Source organism: Macaca fascicularis, chromosome 7 (genome assembly GCF_037993035.2).
Source record: "Macaca fascicularis isolate 582-1 chromosome 7, T2T-MFA8v1.1".
NCBI lineage: Eukaryota > Metazoa > Chordata > Mammalia > Primates > Cercopithecidae > Macaca > Macaca fascicularis.
Window position 1 is genome coordinate 46391372 of NC_088381.1, and position 18704 is coordinate 46410075.

The 18704-nt window shown below is 49.7% G+C and overlaps 2 long non-coding RNA genes across 2 annotated transcripts in view; both read left to right on the top strand.

The window, feature by feature from the left end:
- Positions 1 to 18704, top strand: part of LOC107130244 (uncharacterized) — a 100854-nt gene that overhangs the window by 814 nt on the left and 81336 nt on the right. The window lies entirely within an intron of this gene.
- Positions 13975 to 18704, top strand: part of LOC135971835 (uncharacterized) — a 45547-nt gene continuing 40817 nt past the window's right edge. Inside the window, exon 1 of the long non-coding RNA XR_012416268.1 lies at positions 13975 to 14106. This is a non-coding gene — a long non-coding RNA (uncharacterized lncRNA). The remainder of the gene's footprint in view (positions 14107 to 18704) is intronic.

Genomic DNA, 18704 nt, shown 5'->3' on the forward strand with positions numbered 1-18704 from the left:
CTTATTCATTTAAACCTGGACATGATCTCTCAGGTTATAGGTCCAATACCAAGAATCTAAGTCCAGAGACCCGGGAGACAGAATCTGATTGGTCAATGGCTAGCCAATGGGGTGCCTCCCCTCAGTCAGGAGTCCATCGCTGTTCCAACAGCTGCAGCCAGGGAGAGGTACATGAATGCGGATAAACATGGCGGCAGGGACCTTTCCTGTGGGTGGTCTGGAAAGGAGGCACTGACTGAGCAGGCAGCACATTGGCTAACATGTCTGCTGTGGGAAAAACTGGAATGACTTGGCTGTTGGATGAAATATTCAACCACATGTAGAAAATGCCCACCATGTATTTTTAAAAATGAATAGCTTCTGAAGGTTGGAGTCCAGGTTGCCATAAAGGTCTACATAATACTTGATTTCCAAGGACTGTCCCCCTCGTTTTCCAAGTCTTTGGAGAGCGCAGTTAGTAGAAAATGTTAATGGCCAATTTTAGCAAATGACCATTTTGGTACTTCCAGGCCACCAGGGCTGGCTGGAGCTAATTTTTAGAATGCCCCCTTGATGATCCTGGCAACTTGTTTAATATTGACCTGGAGACACGGCGTGGGCCCAGATCCAAATGTACGGCTAAGCCTACATTTGCTGTACTTGTGGGCAAGGAAAAGCCGCCCCAATTACTCCATGTGGATTTCTTGTCTCTGAATACTCCGTGAGTTGTCTGGTCTCACTGCAGAACTGCGGGGTGTGGTTGGGCAGGTTGTGCACAACTGTGCTCATGACTCCCCTTAGACTCACACGGGAGCCTTGATTCTATGCTGGTTGCACGGTTTCATTGCTGTGCCTCCAGGTTCTCCCCCTGGACTGTGAGCTCTGGGATGCAAGAAATGCGACTTCCTCTTCTATTGCTTGCCCAAGGGGCTTGTGCAGGCCTGGCCACTCCTTTCTCTCCCCTGTTCCCTCTGTCCCTCCGAGGAGACTCTCAGAAAGACCCTGCCACCCATCCTCACACCAGATGTGAATGGAGGTCACTGCAGTCCCTCTCGAGGGCTAAATTTTAAGGCCTGTCTTTCACGGTGGCAGAGTCGATGTTGGCATCTCCCAGTGGGCAGGGAGAGTGCTTTCCCGTGGAGTGGGTTGTGCTCAGTTGTGAACTCACACTCAGCGCTGGTAAGACAAGCTCCAAGGCAGAGGCTAGTTTTCCAGGTCTTCCTCATGAACACGTGGTGGCTGCACTAGCTTATCCACAGGGCCCTCCTACTCTAAGCTTCTGGTCCCAATCAGTAAGCGACTGGCCCTTACTAGACCCCCACCTACTGGGTACTTGGCTGATTGACGGAGTCACCATCTCTTTGCTTGGGCACCTGGAGCCCCTGAGCTCCAGTCCTTGCAGGCCTTTCCCTGCAGAGCCCAACCGCAGGGTTTGGCTGATAGCCTGGAACTGCCTCACCATCATTTTTCACTGGCCCCACCCCAAAGGACAGCCTCCCCAAGTAACCTTTTTCAGTTGCTCCAACTTCCCTGGAGTATTGACTTAGCCAGAGAGCACGCTCCCTCTCTAACCTCGGTGTGTTTGCTCAGCGGAGGAGTGGGCATTAGGTCCGCTTGACTCCATGAGCACACAGGTTCCTCTGTCTTTACAGGAGCGTCCCACGGAGGGGGTGCGGCGACGGGCAGGGGGGACTGAGGAGGGAGGCGCAGCTTCCTGTTCTGCTGCCGGTTATCACAGGCTGTTCTAATGCTGCTCAAACAATATTGAGAATAACCCTGGCTCAATAGCACCAGTGTTAGGCTGCAAAGTCAATATTGGCTGAGCAAACACAGCAAATAAGGAGTTGCTATTTGCGTAGCTATGAGTACTTGTGTGCTCTGGCTGCCTCGACAGGGCCCTTGGAAATGAACGGGAAGGAGGAGGGTGTCTGGAGGTGGAGCGGGTTCCTGAGAGGGGCTAGGCCAGGATTTCTCACCTTGGCATTGTTAACAATTGGGGCCAGATAGTTCTTTGTTGTGGGGGACTATCCTGTGCATTGTAGGATGTTTACCAGCAGCCCTGGCCTCTGCCCTCTAGATGCCAGTAGCACCCCCTCCTGATTGTCCAGAGAAACCAAAATGTCTCTTGACATTGCCAGATGTCCCCTGGGAAAGGACAGAGGGCAAAACCTCCCCATGCTGAGACACACTAGGCTGAGTGCAGGACAGGGCTGAGGAGCAGACGGGCTAGAAAAGAGAGAAGGGCTAGGAGGGGCCCACTATGCCTCTTTGACCCTCCAGCTCTCCAGCTCTCCAGCTGGGTCTCTCCCCAGTCTCTCGTGAGTGCCAAGAAAAGCCAGCCTCTTTAAGAACTAGATGCAATGTACAAGTGCCTCTTCGATAGAAGAGCCTTTTCAGCTGCTGGCTGGATGTCTGTGGCCACCTCCTTGCCCTTGCCCTGTCTTGGCACTCACTCCTGTTCTCCATCCCGAGAAAGAGAGAGGTTGTAAGATGCTCAGATAATTTATGTCTGTCTCTCTCTTGTAGAATTGCTGGCACGTTTTGCCCTGGCCGGTGACCTTCTCAGTCAGACATGCCTATTTATAACAATCTGTCCCTGGCTCTACTTCCTCCCCTTTGCCACAAGGGATTGGCTCGTGCATTCTTGAATGCTGCGAGTGGCCAAGGCTGGGCCTGTGGGAGGGCATGGGGCAGAGAGGGGAGCCAGGCATGCTGGCCAGAGGGCCTCCCTGGGGACAGCCTGCCCCAGCTTGGTTCTCCCTCAAGCTCTGCGGGGTCACATCCAGGTTCACCTTTGGTCTGCTGCTGGGAGGGCGACAGAGACAGTGTTTATAGCCTGGTGAAGGCCAGGGTGCCTCAGGGGCTTTCTGTGTCATAGCCACCAGTCCTCACAGCTGGGCCATAGCTGGAGCAGGACGATGTTCAGAGAGGCTGTGCTGAGGGGGCTCTGGCCACATCTTGACGCCTGGAGACTTCTCCTCCAGGCCAGGCTGCCACGGCTCCCACGCTGGGGTGGATTAGGAATGAAAAGAATGACACTGGCAATACATGAGCATTAGACACTGTTCCTTTTTGAACGCTGATCCTTCTGGTTGCGGTGGGAGCAGAAGGGGAGCCTGTGCTTGGGCAGCCGCGATGGTGTGGGGGTCGTGATCGCCATACCACTGGCTTTGGTTTCAGAAAGTGGCATCTTGGGAGGAGGGAAGACTCCTGGATCTGCAGATGTTGAGAAGGTAAGAACAGGCAGGCAGAAGAGAACCGGGCGGCCTCGGCATGGTGAAGCGGCTGCAGGGAGGTGGAAAGTTGTGATTTTTTTTTCCCTTTTTTTCAGAGTTAGCACACACTTGATGCACCACTCTGTTTGTCCTCTCCGCTGTTCCCCTTCCCTCCTTCCTTAGACAGAAGAGGCGAAGATGTTTGAGAAACCTATCGCGTGCCACTCCCTCCTAAAGGTACTTGTGCAAGAATGTTTCACAGAGCAATGGAAGCCTTTCAAAACTTGTCAGACCCATTGCCTGATTTCTTTAGAGACTCGGCAGGGGCCAGGTTGGCATGATTAGACTCAAGGCCCAAAGCTGGAAACATTCCTGAAGCAGCCATCCTGATTGTGGGGTCACCTGGGGAAACAGGGATCCCTCCCTCCAAAGCTGATTCTGCATTTGGAGTGTCGGGGAGGGCCTCGGCGCCTGGCCCACCCCGGCCAGAGCTCCCCTGCTGTTGCCTTATCCTGGTGCCCCGCTTCCCAGCTTCGTGCAGGTGTATTTTCCTTTCTGCTTGGAAGGTGGGTGATGTGGGCTGTGGTTGTGGAGAAACAAGCCTCGGCGTTAGCAATGGGGATGGGGAGGTCCATCAGCTGGCTTCGGTCCCACCTCTCTGGCATCCCGGGATCCTGTGTCAGACTTCATTTGAAGAGAGGCTTCTGCTCTTTAAAAAAGGAAAGTTGCAGCTATAGTAGAAAACAATGTGCCTTTCAAGCCGGGGTAACCGAGTTCCCACCCCTGTTCTTTCACTTGCTGGACACATTCACAGAAGGAGATGTCACCCTTCTGAGTGTTGGTTGTCCCACCTGCAACATGGGAACAGCAACATTCAGCCTCTAGGGCTGAAGCAAGGATAAAACAAGACTGCATGTGTGTGTGGTGACAGTGCCGTGCTCAATGCCATAGACACTCCGGAAATGGAAGCCCTTGATGCCTTTGCCTTCCCCTCTAGATCCTGCTCAGCTTCCCAGGCCAGTCCAGGTTGTTGAGGCCCCACCACGTGGTCCCTTGGGACCTTACTTCTCAGGTCCCCCAGTGATCTATTCCCTCTTTGAGAGAAGGATAGTGATAGAAAGAACACCTGCAGTGGACTCGAAAGACCTGGCTTTAAGTGCCGACTCAGCAACTTAGTAGCTGTAAGGCACCAGGCCAAGGACTTAACCTCTCTGAACTTTGGTTTCCTCATCTGGATAATGGCTTGATGATACTTTCCTCCGAGGTGCCAGTAAGTCAGGAGAAGGCAGTGCTTCAGAAATGTGGGTCTAGTTATGAAGCCCCCTTTGGGATTTGTTTAAAGTGCGGGTTGCTTATTTTCACTACTCAAAGCTTCTGATGCAGTTGGTCTGGGGTGGAGCCCAGGAATCTGCTTTTTAAATAAGCCAGCAGGTGACTGGGATGCAGGCGGCCCACCAAGAAAAAATATAGAGTGTGTAATCCCAGTGTCCCGGGTGCTCACCAGACAGTGTCTACAGGGGAGGCCCCCGCATAGCACAAACACACCCTATCTGACTCTCCAGCAGCTCAAGCTGGACCACCAGGAAAGTCTTCTCAAGTGCCTCTGAGATTCCCCCCAAATGCCGCCTCATGCGGCAGTCACCACATGGGCCTGTCCAGTTCTCTTTCTCCTGCCTCGTCTCCCACCTGTCCACGTGCTGTGCACCTAAGGCTGCTTCAGGGGACCTCCCTTGGAAGCTGTCGGCCATACCCAACCCAGAGCACGCTTGTCCATATTGAGGGCACTTCCTCTGGATGCTTCTGAAGGTTACCACGATATGGGTATCACATGGGGATAGGTCTGATGTAGAATATGGGCTGCAGCTCTCTGCAGCTCTGTCACTTTTGCCACTGGACACCAAAACTGCACAAAGCATTGCAAGGTGTCTCATGCTAAGAGCTCCTCTTTGCTGGGCTAAAACACAGTCTGAGAGCTGGGCAGGACACACACACCATCTCTTCCTCACAAGATACTGAGTTCTTGATGTGGCAGACATGTTCTCTCATCCTAGAGTCCCGTGGCGTCTTGCAAAGGGGTGGGCACAGAGCAGAAACCTGGTGAGTGCTTTTGGATTGGTTGGTAGCTCTGTGGGAATGGAGGTAGCTCCAGAGAATGAGCTTTGCCTCTTTTCTCAGCTTCATCCTTTCACATGGATGTAGTTGCTCTGTCATGACCTGGGATCCAGGCTGCCAGTATACCCTCTCCTCATCATCCCTGCGGTGGTGAATACGCCCCTCCATTCATGTGGGGCTTTGGCACCACCTGAATCATGATCTTCACCACCTTGCAAAGACCTGCCACCATCCCAGGGGACTTCGGTGTCCTTGTGAATAACCCATCTGCCATCCATGCCCCACATGCTTCCTAAACCTTTTCAGGCACATTGGCATCACCACCACTCCATGCTTTCACTCACACCCTCAGTTCTACCCTAAATGCTGGGGATTTAGCATATCCCAAAAGATGGCCACTCATCAGCACCATTTGGGGAGCTTTAAAATATAGATTTCCAGGTCCCAGATCTGTTCAATCAGAAACTCCAGAAGTGGGTCCAGAAACTGGATCTGACCTTGCTGATCAGCCACATCAGCAACCACTGGATCTTGTCATCCTCTGTTGTGGTTCTCTGGAATCCAACCTGACAGTAGCCCACCACCACAATCAATTACCCCCTGTGCCTTGTTTTCCCCTTGTCAAGTCATTCAGGCTTTTGACTCTCTTTCTCTCTTTTTTCCTGTCCATCAGCTTCCTCCTCTGTTTGTGTGTGCCCCTCATGTAGCCTGGACTAGGTGAGCAACACATACCCTCTTCCCTGGTCCCTGCCTTACCTGTCTGATAAAACCAGAGGTCAGCCTTCTGCACTCCTGCCCCCAGTTTGCCTCTGATACCCCTGGGATCACTGCTGCATGCAAACGCGAGGAGCCTACACTCACTCAGGTTCTTTGGGATACCTGACAACCCTCTCCTGAGTTGTCAGCTCCATCTCCCAATCCCCTCCACAACCATTCCAAGTTTCTACTGCTTTCCTCAGTCTTCCATCCCAGCATGCACCACCTTGTGCGCCTACTATGTGCCCAGCAAGAGATACAGAGCTGAGCAAGTTAGATGTGGGCCCTGTCCTCATGAAGCTTACAGTCCAACATGGAAGAAAAGACAAGCAATAATGATCAGTGCTCTTGATCATGAGGAAAGACAAGGGCAAGGTCACAGGGAAAGTGAAGCCTGCAGGTGGGAAATGCCAGCCCCTGCTCCATCTGCACATCTGGGGTCCTGCAGCCTGCTCTCCTTCCCTCATTCTTGCTGGAAGAGAGATCTTTCTACTTTACGTGGTCACCCCCTCCTCTGTACTTGTGATCCCCCTTTCCCCTGCCAGGAACTTCACAGATTAGACCCCTCCTCAAAGGTTCAATCTCTTCATATCTATTGCTTCATCCCTTTCAGCTCAGTCTCTCCTGCCTTATTGTTATTAGTAATAAGATTAACTGTTTGCTGAAATTAATGCAGGTAAGTCTCAGTGACAACATTATTCACAAAGAACCAGCCATCAGATGGCCATAGAGGGAGGGATTTAAAAAGGCAGAGAAATGTGAGGCAGGGCAGTGGAGGGGGGATGGGGAATGGGCTGGGCAGCTTCCACATGTTCTCTTGTTTAATCCTCACAACTTCATGGGGCGGGTGTGATCATCCTGTTTTGGCTTTGGGAGGTGCAGCCATTTAAGGCTGCAAAACCGCTGTGTCAGTCAGTCAGTTAAAAAAACAACCCATTCCCAGTGTTTCATATGCACAGGGTGTTCATTCAGGAAATTAGAGGCTGGCCCAGCCACCGGAAGGAAGGGCTGGGGGAGCAAGGGTCAGGAAGGCATAGCGGAAGGTCAGCGTGCAGGCTTCAAAGTGGATATCTCTCCAGGGCTGGCCTGGAAGCAGTATGGAACCTCCAGGAAGCTCATGCTGACTATGAGCCACAGCTGTGGGTGGGAAATGGCAGGCACATGCCCAGAAGAGGCTGCAAACCTCATATCTGCACCAACTGCCTTAGGAGAGGAATGGCCTGTCCTCTCTTTCACCTTCCAAATATCATGTGAGTGTCTCCCTGGCAGGATCCAGCCTGGGGTCCTGTAGAGAACGGGAATCTGGGAACTCCAGGTCCTAGAGGAGACAGTGGACGAGGGCGGTTAGGATTCAAGGTGATGACAGACAGTTCAGCACGAATGCCACTGGGCAAAGCTGGGTCAGAACCCAGATCTGCAGGCTTCAGCTCTCCACTCCATTTCTCAAGCCACGCTGACCTCCTTTGAACTTTCTCTTAAAGGACTTTGTTTTTGCCTCACCACTCTGTAGAATTGTCTGAAATTCCTTCAACCATCAATGAATTTGGAAGACAATAGGCCGCTAACTGTGGACTAAACCTTCATGAACTTTCCTTCTTCTCAAATAATACTTCTTGCTTTAGGATCAAACACTCAAGGTATTGGTCTCCAACCTGTGATTTTGAAGCTTTCTAAAAAGAATTTTTTCAAATGTTACACAGAACCCCACCATATGCAGTGGGTACTGAAGGTAACTAGCCTCCGTGCTGAGCGCCCCTATTCTATCTGCCCTGGGCAGGACTGGGGGACATCAGGTTCTGGAGGACATTAGACAGAGGAGGAAAAGGAGCTTCCTCTCAGCCCAGAAAACATTGGCAAGTTAGAGAATTGTGGGAGTGGAGCATCAAAGAGGAGGCCTTTCTCTACTTCCTCCCACTCTTGTATGTGGCTTTTATGGTTCAATGACTGGGCTTTTTTGGAAAGAAATAGGGCCTTGAGCATTAATATCTGGGAATGGAGCTAAACACAAATCTGTGTCCCTTTGGCTGCAGTTTTCCATGGGCATCACCATCTTTTCCCAGAGTGACTTTAGCAGGGGATGCTGGGGGGACTTTGTTACGAGCAGCATCCTAGGCTGAATGGGGCCTTCCTTAGGGTCCTTGAAGTTCACAGATTTGCTTCCCTGGTTCTGCAGACCCCAGGCCAGTATTTGTGTGCTTGTGCTTGTGCATGTGTGTGTGTGTGTGTGTGTGTGTGTGTATATAATTCATTGAAGTGAGAGAGACAATGGATTCTAAATTCTCAGTAAATCGCAAATATTGTGAGATGTGTTAGTACTCTGGGCCAAGACAAATGTAATTTTGGATTATTAAGTCTACATGACAAATGAGTGCTTATTAATTTTTATTTATCTTGAGTGAATTAATAGGGACCAACGATGGGAAAAAAATAATTGTCATTCTACTCATTCATAGAGAATAGCTGATTTGGAGAAAACCTTAAGAAACAGTAGCATAAAATCACAGAATGTTGAAGCTGAAACCTTTATTTGCTTTAATTCAACAAATATGTATTAAGTAACTTCTTGGTTCTGGAAATTCAAAAGCATACAAAAAACTGTTCCAGTCCTCAAGGAGCTCAGAGTTTGGTAGGGGCAACAATAGGAATTTGATCAAGGAATAAAGGTGGTATGAGATTAGGGCAGGCTGTCATTAACTCCTTGTGGGGGTAAAAGAGCCAGAGAAGGCTTTCTGGAGGAGGTTATATCTGAGTTGGGTTTTGTTGTATGAGTAGGAGCTTGGCAGGAAAAAAAGTTGGAGAAAGGCATTCTTGTCAGAAAGAAGAAGAACACAGGCTTGTTAATCCATGAGAGGAGTTCAGAAATCCAGCAGTCTGAAGGTGTAAAGTAGAGGGAGATGAAGAGAGAGGGGTGGGCAGGGAGCAGGTCCTGAAATCTGAGCTGAGGATAGGTCTGGACTTTTCCTCCATGATCAGGAGCCATCAAAGGTGTGAAGCAGGAGAAACACCACTTTGGTGGACCTATGGGGGATGCACCGAAGGAGGCAAAGCTGGAATCAGGACCCCCTTATGAGGAAGTTGCAGTGGATGGGGATAGAAGCCAGGCAGAGCTAATGAGAAGGGAGAAAGTGGATGGATTGTATCAGTTTCTTTTTTGCTGCTGCAACCAGTTTTAAATTTAAAGCAAAACAACTTAATTTTCTTACAATTCTGGAGACCAGAAGTTCAAAATCAATCTACTGGGCTAAAGCCAAGGTGTCAGTCTGGCTGGTTCCTTTTGGAGGCTCTAGGGTAGATGCTATTCCCAGATTGCCTTTTCCAGCTTCTAGAGGCCACCTGCATATCTTGGCTCATGGCCCCTTCTGTCATCCTCGATCTGCATTATTCCAGTCTCAGCTACCATCATCACATCACCTTCTATCTGACTCTGACCTTCCTACATCCCTCTTATAAGGACTGTTGTGGATATTCAGAGCCCAGCTGGAAAATCTCCTCATCTCAAGGTTCTTAATCTCGTTGGCAAATTTCTCTTTGCCATGTGAGTTAACATTCACAGGTCCTAGGGGTTAGGACATGGACATATTCGGAAGGCCATTATTTAGCCTAGCACCTGGATGCAAAGGACTTTGGGAACTGAAGCCAATACAATTTGGTAACTGACTAGGGAGAATGGAGGTGATAATGGGAGAGAAAACCCTTGTGGATACTGGTTTGGGCAGCAAGTGAATGGTGGTGCCACCAACTAAGAGAAAGAAGGAGGAAGAGCAGAGCTGGAGAGCAGGTGTAGCGGGAGGTGTGGAATAACGTGCTTGGTTTTGAACACGGTGAACTTGAGATGTCCTGTAGGTCATCAGATACGTGGAATTCAGGGGAGAGGTCTGGGTGAGAAAGAAATCTGAGTCAGTCATGTGCAGTTGGTAATCGAAACTGGGGTGTGGGTAATGGTAACTCAGGGAGTGTACAGAAAAGAAGTTTTGGAACGTTATGGTACATCAGAATAGCCTTGGCATGGAGTTGGCAGGTTTAGCACATGAAAGTACAGGAGGTCCTGTACAATTTGAATTTCAGATAAACAACAAATAATTTTTTAGTATGTCTCACATATGGCATGCCCCTCACTTGCCCTGCCTCTCCTTGTTTATCTGAAATTCAGATTTAATTGGGCATCCTGCATTTTGCCTGGTGACTCTACCTTGGGAGCATGTTAAAAGCAAGGCACTTTTGTGGGCTGCGTTCCCAGGGATTCTGGTTCAGTTAGTCTACGGGGAGGCTGTATTTTAACACACTCCCCAGGAGACTCTCAGGCAGTTAGACCTGTGAGACACTGAAGGAGAGTGAGGAGGGAAGAGGGCTCGGGAGCAGACCCCAAGAACCTCAGCACTGAAGGGCAAGGGAAGGAAGAAGCCAGCACACCGGCCTGAGAAAGACCAGACAGAGCAGCAGGAGGAAAACCAGCTCTGGTGGCCTCATGCAGGTGTTTTGAGGACGAGCATCAGTGCAGCAAGAAGCTGTAAGAGGCCATGAGTTAACATGTGGAGTCAGTGGTGACTGGCAGATTCGTGGAGACTCCACGAATCTTGTTCATTGGAGTTCTCTTCCAGTCTGGGCTGTACCCAGGACACAGTGATCATGCCTGTATCTCTCTGCCTGTCTGCCTTTCTACCTGAGGGCTTTCCCCAGCACAGCTTGGCTACAGGCAGGCACCACCTGAAAATTCAGGAGTGCAAATGCCCCAGGACAACCCTCACCAGTGGGCATGCAAGCTGGTGGACCACTGGCCCAGCCTCCCAGCTCCAAGAGCTCAGTCCACTCCGTTTCTCAGAGGGGACTCAGAGGGATGGAGCCTGTGTTGCCCACAATGGTGTCCTTCTTATTAATCACACTTGGTTAGCTTCTCTCCCTTCCCTCTCTCACTCTGTCCCTGTCCCTCCAATTCTCATTCTCTGGAATCATTTCCAGAGATTATACTACATGCACCCAGGACCTTGTCTCAGGGTCTGCTTCTGGGAGGACCAAAACCAGGACCTTGGAGATGTCCGTTCCCATGAAGTCATGGGGAATTGCTGAGGGCAGCAGGCAGAGGGGTGGGAGGGGGGCGAAGGTCCCTGGAAGGAGCCATGAGGCAGGGAAAGGCTGTCGTCAGTGAACCCCAGCCTGCCCTGTGTGCACCTCTCCTTCTTGGCAGCCTGCATTCCCCAGTGCTTACCTCATGACCCTGGTTCCCTGAGACACCTCTGCAGAACCTCCTTCTAGGATCTCTGGACCCTGGTGGACCATTTCACTTGGACTCTGCCCTCTTCAGCCATGCTAATAAGGGCATGTATCTATCCCCCTTCTCCTGCTTTGCAGCTGATGGTGTTCTTCCATTTCAAAATAGGCCTTCAATATCTTAGCGAAGGAAGGAGAGGAAGCTTTCCTGAGCACTGCTTTGTATACAACTCTGCTATCTCATTTAATCCTCACAACACCACAGAGAGTGATTTTTTCCATCTTTCCAGTGAGGACACTGGGGCTCAGGGGAGTTAAGTCACCCTCTAAAGTCACCCATGCAGTAAGTGGTGGAGCTTGGATGCTGGTCTGCTGCCTTGCCAGGCTGCCTACACGCGACAGGTATTTGAGGATGACACCCAGACTCAACCAAGCCCTTTCCCTGTCCAGGCCGGTGATCACATTTTCTTTAGATGATACTTCAAGGGGCATGGCTCCTGAACTCTCACCTCTTGGGTGACATTCTTGGTCTGCCTTCCCAGTGAAATATAGCACCCAGGGCTGGTAGCTTTCCAAAAGAGCCCTGTGCCAGTTACCTCTGCTGACCTGAACATTACACCTCCATCTCTGACCCCAGGATCGCATTAGCTTTTGAAACAGCCGCAGTCCTTACATGGGCTCATATGAAGCTTTGGGGTTACCTAAAACCCCCGGGTCTTTTTCACATGGCCTGTTGCCAAGCCAGGATGCTCCTGGGGCAGTTAATCATTTTGATCCCAAATTGATATGTTAGGACTGTGGTTTTCATGGTTTGGGCTAACATTACAACAAAAAGAAATGCAATAGGTGTTGATTTCTCTATACGGCCAATGATTGGCCATTAATGAATTTGTGTGCCTCATATTTCCAAGCAGATTTTCTGTTCCTTGAGGGCAGAGGGCATGCTTTCCCTCTTCCGCATTGCCTACAGGGTCTGGCACAAAGGTCTGCAAACAGTAGGTATTCCACAAGCATTCTTATTGCCTGATTGAGGAAAAAGACCCTCAATCCCTCAATCCTGCCCTCCTCAGCCTCAGCTTCAGCTCTTGTCAGCACCATTCTCCGCAGCTGACTGTACTACGTGGAGCACCCCCATCTGGAATGCTCCCGTGGAGTGGCTTCTTACGGTAGTGGTGGCAGGCAAGATGGCAGACTGAAGAAAAGAGCACTGGTCCTGGATCCGAGATACCTGGGTCTGAATCAGCTCTCGCATGTGACCATGTGCTGTTCCCTCATTTGTAAAATAGAGACAATGAAAACAGGTTAACGTATTGAATCCATGCTGTAAAATGTGCTCCATGCTTTTTGCCCATAATCTCAACCCGGTGAATTAGGGATAATAAATATTTCCATTTTTTAGATGAAAAAATCTGAAATTCAGAATAGTTAATTTGCTTGCTCAGGGTCACAAAAGTAAAGCGTGCAGAGCTGGCATTTGAACCCATGCTGTCTGCTCCACCCTTAGCCATTGGGCATAATAAATATGTCACCTCCTAGATTATTGCACAAGAGAATAGCAACTCGCTGGTAAAGTGCCTGTTACCATGCCTGGCACATAATAAGTACTTAGTAAGTGCTCTCTCTCTCCCCAGCTGCCTCTCCACCTTTAATGTTTCCCTCGCCTCAGGGCAGAGCTAGGACGGAAAGGTGGAAGTAGAGGAGATTCACTTTCAATACGGTCAAGGGAGCAACTTCCTGACAGTTTTGAGTCCTCAGAGAGAGATCTCTGTTCTTGGAACAGGAGAGCAGAGCCTGGCTGGTCAGCTGTTGGTGGCGGAACCACTGTCTCAGTCTGGAGGAGGGAGGAGTCATCATGCTGGGGGGCGGCTGGGGACCCGTGGACCTTTGAGGAAAGAATTCCTTAGTTAGCAGGGCCATCCTGACCCCTCTCGCTCTTGTCTCTCACACATGATCTATCACCACGTGGTGTTGATCCCACCCCACCTGCCCTGGCATCCTTCTACCTGCTTCTCTCCAGGCCACCAGCAACTCTCCTGTTGAACCTGGCACTGGCCACCTAACTGAGTGTGTGACCTCTCTCGATTGTCTATCCACACAACCCTCTGTAGGTCTTCCCAAAATACAATGTGCTCATACCTCACCCCAGCTCAGGACCCTCAGAGCCTTTCCGTCTGTAGGAAAAGGTGCTAAGAGACCTTCAGAGGTCTCTCTGCCAGTCACCCAGGCCCTCTCAGGGCCCCCAAAGCCTCTGGCAGGCCTTTTATATGTGCCTTTCCCTCAGCCCAGGACCTTCTCTGCCCTCTCTCTCTGCTAACTTTGTCTTCCCCTTCCAAGCCTGTGCATTGCCTTTTCCTTGAAGCTGTCTTTGATCACTGCTTTTCCTCCATCCTCACCCCAGGTGACAGTGTGAGTCTCATGTCATCAAAGCCCCCACCTCTAGGACCTAGAATTGAGCCATGCAGTACAAGCTTTTCTTGAGTCTTCCAGGTGCCAAGAAGACTTGGCAAGACCACGCGGATGCAGAGATAAGTGAGCCATGTTCCTGGGCCTGGAGGAGCTCTTGAGAACAGCATGGAGTGATGTGTTGGCCAAGTTAAGCTCAGGTGCTCTGGGGAAAACTACACAAGGAACACAGATAATCCAGACTGAGGGAGTCAGGGAGGGGCTTCCTGGTGGAACAAGTGATTAAATAGAGCTTTAAGGTCTCAGTGGGGGATAGGATGTCAAGAAGGGAAAGAAGTTTGTGCTCAACTACAGCCCTGAGTGAGTAAGCCATGCCAGGCACTGCAGAATGACTGAGCCGAGGCTGCACAACCCTTGCTGATGGGTGCCGCGACGGGTGAGTGGGAAGGAGTCTCCTTGGAGGCCTCCCAGGTCTCTGGAAAGGCAGGAGTAGGGGATGCACAGGAGGACTAGGTATGGAGGGACAAGAGGGTAAAAAGGTTGATCAGGAACCTGCTTGATTTAGAATCCTTGTGGGATCCCTGAGTGGAAATTCCGTAGTGGGAAGGGCATCTGAAGTGGAGGGAACAGCATGAAAAGGCCAAGAGGCCAGACTGAAAGGGCCATAGATAGTGGGACAATGAAGACACCTGGCTGGAGTGTGGAGAAAGAGGAGGGAGGGACTGGTCAGCTGGAGGAGGTTCCCAAGGTGACTGTACCTGAAAGTCAGTTATGGGCCAGACGCTGTGCTAAGTGCTTTTTTGAACATTACTTTTTATCTTCCCGACAAACCTGCAGCAGCCTCATTTTACAGATGAGAGCATTGAGGCTCAGAATGGATAAAGGACTTGCTCAAGACCATGTAGCACTAGCCAGAGCCTTGCACAATAGGTGCTCAATATATATGTCCAAAGGGGTTGACTGACTGCATGAATGAATGAATGAATGAATGAATGAATCAATGAATGAATAATAGAATTCAAGCGCAAGCACACCTGGTTTTCAGCTTGAGCTCTGTCCTGTCCTATACCTTGTTGCCTGAATTCTCTCCACCTCAAAAACAGTAACTATAATTCTAATGGTAAGAAGGGTGAATAACATAGCTTCCTCCTGAGCCTGAAGTGGTCGTGGCTTTGAGCAAAGCCCTCACATTCCTCCAAGCCAGGAGCTCATGACTACATACTTCCCCCCTTCCGGAATCTTCCCTAACTCCTCCTGGGGCAGCTCCATGCCAGCTGCCCTTTTGAAAACCACTGTTTGCTTTCCCTGCCTCCAGTTTTATCATTTTCTCCAGGAAAATATTTGCCTTCCCATTATTTTAATCATGCCTCACGGGTCCAGCAGGGAGGCCTTGCAGAAGAATAAGCCCTGTTTCCTGTTTGCTGTACTGGGAAGACAAACAGGTTTGTTTGACTTACCTGCGTTTTCCCAGTAGGTGGACCCCTTGGAGCAAACACAGACTAGACCTTGGGCTTCCTGCCCCTTGGACCTGGAGTTGACTTGACTGGGGAGCATTTAAAATGGAAAGTGCTTCCCTTAAGCCAAGCTGGGGTGGATTGAGCTATTCTCTTTTGTTTATCACAGAGCATGGATTTCTCTTATCATGCACAGTGCCTGAACTGGAAGTGAGCTTCTCTTGAGTCCAGGAAACATTCAGTCTTCCTCAAATAGCAACCGAGCCCTGTAATACTTGAATGGATTGATCTAAGAGTGAGACTTCAAGATGAAAATATTCTAGAGATTAGGGGTGGGATTAAGTAGGGGGCTATGACCAGGGAGAAACTTGAAATTATTGGGGTAAAAATGATCCCGATTTTTGAAGCCAGACAGATCTGGTTCAAATTCAATTATAGGTGAACTACTTTTTATGTGTGTGTTTCTAAGGATAGAGCTGTTGCTTCATTCATTCTGTGAATGTTTAGTGAGCACTTCCCAGGTGTCATCCCTATTTTAAGTGTTGTGATACACCGGTGAACAAAACAAGTAATAATTTCTGCCCTTTGGAGTTTACAATCCAGTGGAAAAAAAACAGGCAAACATAAGACATAAGAAAAACAGGCAGCAAGTTAGAAAGGGATCAAAAAAAGTGGAAGAGGGCCAGGTGCAGTGGTTCACGCCTGTAATCCCAGCACTTTGGGAGGCAAAAATCGGGTGGATCACCTGAGGTCAAGAGTTCAAGACCAGCCTGGCGAACATGGCGAAACCCCGTCTCTATTAAAAGTATAAAAAATAGCCAGGCATGGTGGCAGGTGTCTGTAATCCTAGCTACTCCGGAGGCTGAGGCACAAGAATCTCTTGAACCCAGGAGCCGGAGGTTGTAGTGAGCTGAGATCATGCCTTTGCACTCCAACCTGGGTGACAGAGTAAGACCCAGTCCCACAAAACAAAACAAAACAAAACAAAAGATGGAACAGGTTTAGTGTGATTGGGAAGGTGGTGTTGGTAGGTGAGGGTGCAGAATAAATGGGATGGTCAGGGTAGGCCTCTTGAAGAAGGTGATATTTGAATAACAACTTGAAGGAGGGAAAGTACTTAATTCCAGACATGTCTGATTCCAAGGCCCAAGCTCTTAAGCCTACACCACCTCTCTCCCAGTTGAATACCAGCAGAAAGCTGGACACATGGTAGTACTTGGTAAGTATTAGTGCTTATCCCATCCATCTTCCTTTTAGAGTCTCTTGGCCATGCATCAACCGGGGAAACAGACAAGAGGGTGGTGGGTGGGGATCCCAGCAGGGCACCATTGCGAGAGCAATGTGTGGGCATGAAGTAGGGATCCTGGGGAGCAGGCAGTCACCAAGAGGCCCATGACTGCTCTTAGGGTTGGAGTTCATTCAGGCTGGGGAGTAGAGTTAGGGTGGGGAGGGCTAGAACAGTTAGGGAAGGTAAGGCTCATCCATTGATGCTCACTGCACGCCCTAACTTTGCCCTGGAGAGAAATGCACTACACAAGCATTTGTTGAGGGCCTACTAGGAACCAGGTGCTTCCCCATCCATGTCATTCTCCCAACTGTCCTCTGAAGCAGGCAATAGCATCTCCATTTCACAGTTAGAGAAACTGAGGCTCAAAGGTTGTAAAGATATGTGTTGCTGACTGGCTTGAATATAGCTTTGGATATGTCTGATTTTATAGACCAGGTAATTTTTACTTTATAATCACGATCAATTTCTGATTGAACAGACAATCTATCTGAACAGCTGCCAATGTCAGTATCATCCTCAACCTCACCATCAACGTTACCAACATCACCATCACCATTAACATCACCATCACCATCACGGTCACCATCACCATTACTGTCACTGTCACCATCACCATCACAATCACCATTATCACCATCACTGTCACCGTCACCGTCATTGTCACCATCACCAACATCACCATCAGCCTCACTCTCAATGGTTCTGTGATTATAGGCAGCAGGGCATGTCAGATCATCTCTCTCAGATTCAGCTTCCTTATCTGTGAAATGAGTATAAGTATATCTACCCCAGAGGTTAGGAGAGGTGCTGAAGTACATCTTCTATTTCCTCCACTCCACCAAAACTGCTCTTTTCAAAATCATCAGTGACCTCTATAATTGTCATCATACTCGCCCTCCAAGAGCATTCAGTGCCTCTGACCACTTCCTCCTCTTGGCTTTGTGATAGTTGCTTTCTGATTTCCCTTCCAGCTCACTGATCCCCACCCTCCCTTGCTAGCTCTGTCTCATCTACTAGATCCCTAAATTTTTGAGTCTTACAGAGCTTTCTTCAAACAGGCTCTAACTGCTTCCCCCCTAGTCCAACCAACCATCGTGCTTCCCTTGAAATACTATAGAAACTCGACATCACTAGAGCATGGTCAGGGAAGCGGCCCTTAGAGTGGGCCATGGAGCACCCCCTGGGGAAGAAGGGTCCCTTCCTGGGCCCATCTGGAACTAACAGCACTCTCTTCAAGAAGGAGATACTGGGTCAATCCTGAGCAGAATTTTTCACAAGTAGTTTGTGAAGTCTCTGCCTCCTGAATCTGCATCCCTTTCAGCTTTCTGTTGCTTGCTGGGTCTGTACTATCTCAGGTGATCAGAGCCCTCAGAATTTTCCCACCCTAAACATGTTCACACTGAGATATCAGGGACAGTGGCCCACACTTGGTTTCTATTTAGCAGAGAACTAACAGTGTGCTATAGAGAGATCTCCAGTTAATGGGTGGGAACATTTGCAGAATGCTTTCCTGAAAACTGAAATAGCACCCCTTTGGGGGCTACTGTTTCTGCCTCCACACTGGGGGGTCTGTTCTGAGACAGATGGTCCCCTGTTGGGCTGTTCTCACACACACGAGCAGAGGAATTCTTTTAGGTCCTCTTGGCCTCGGGAGCATTTTGAATCAGATGCCAGGAGAAACAGATTGCCTACCCCTTATTCTGGGGGCTGTGGGTGGATGGCTTTGAGAGGAGATCTCTTCCAAGAATGTGTTTTCCCTTACATCTTCAGGATGCCATGCACTTCCCGCTCTGCTCTTTTGAGGCTGGCATAAGCATGAGAGTTGCTTGGGGAGGAACGTCTGTACCGCCGCTGCCCCACTGCTCAGGAGCAATGGCGGGTGAGTGAGTCACTTTTGGCATCCTCCTTTGTTCCCTGTGCGTAGGGCTACCCAGTTGGTAACACTACAATCTGCTCTCCACCGCCAGCTTAACATTCCTAAAATAGCTCAGTGTGATTGGGCCATTCCGTTGCTCAAGAACTATCCAGAGTCTTCCATTGCCCGTAGAATGAAGTCCCAGGCTTTCGTCTCACATTTGAGGTTGCTACCATCTGGCCTTCATTTGCTTTTCTAACCATGCCCCTCATTCCTTCTCTACCCAAGGTCTTCCCTCCAGACAGTCAGGTCTACTCTCCTTGCCCAGAATGCCTGGCCTCCTGGCTGCATCCACACCATTCTCTTGTTTAAAATGCTGTCCCCTCCTTGTTGCCTGTATAAACTTCTTCCTGTTCTTCCAAACAGGTTTGAGGCCA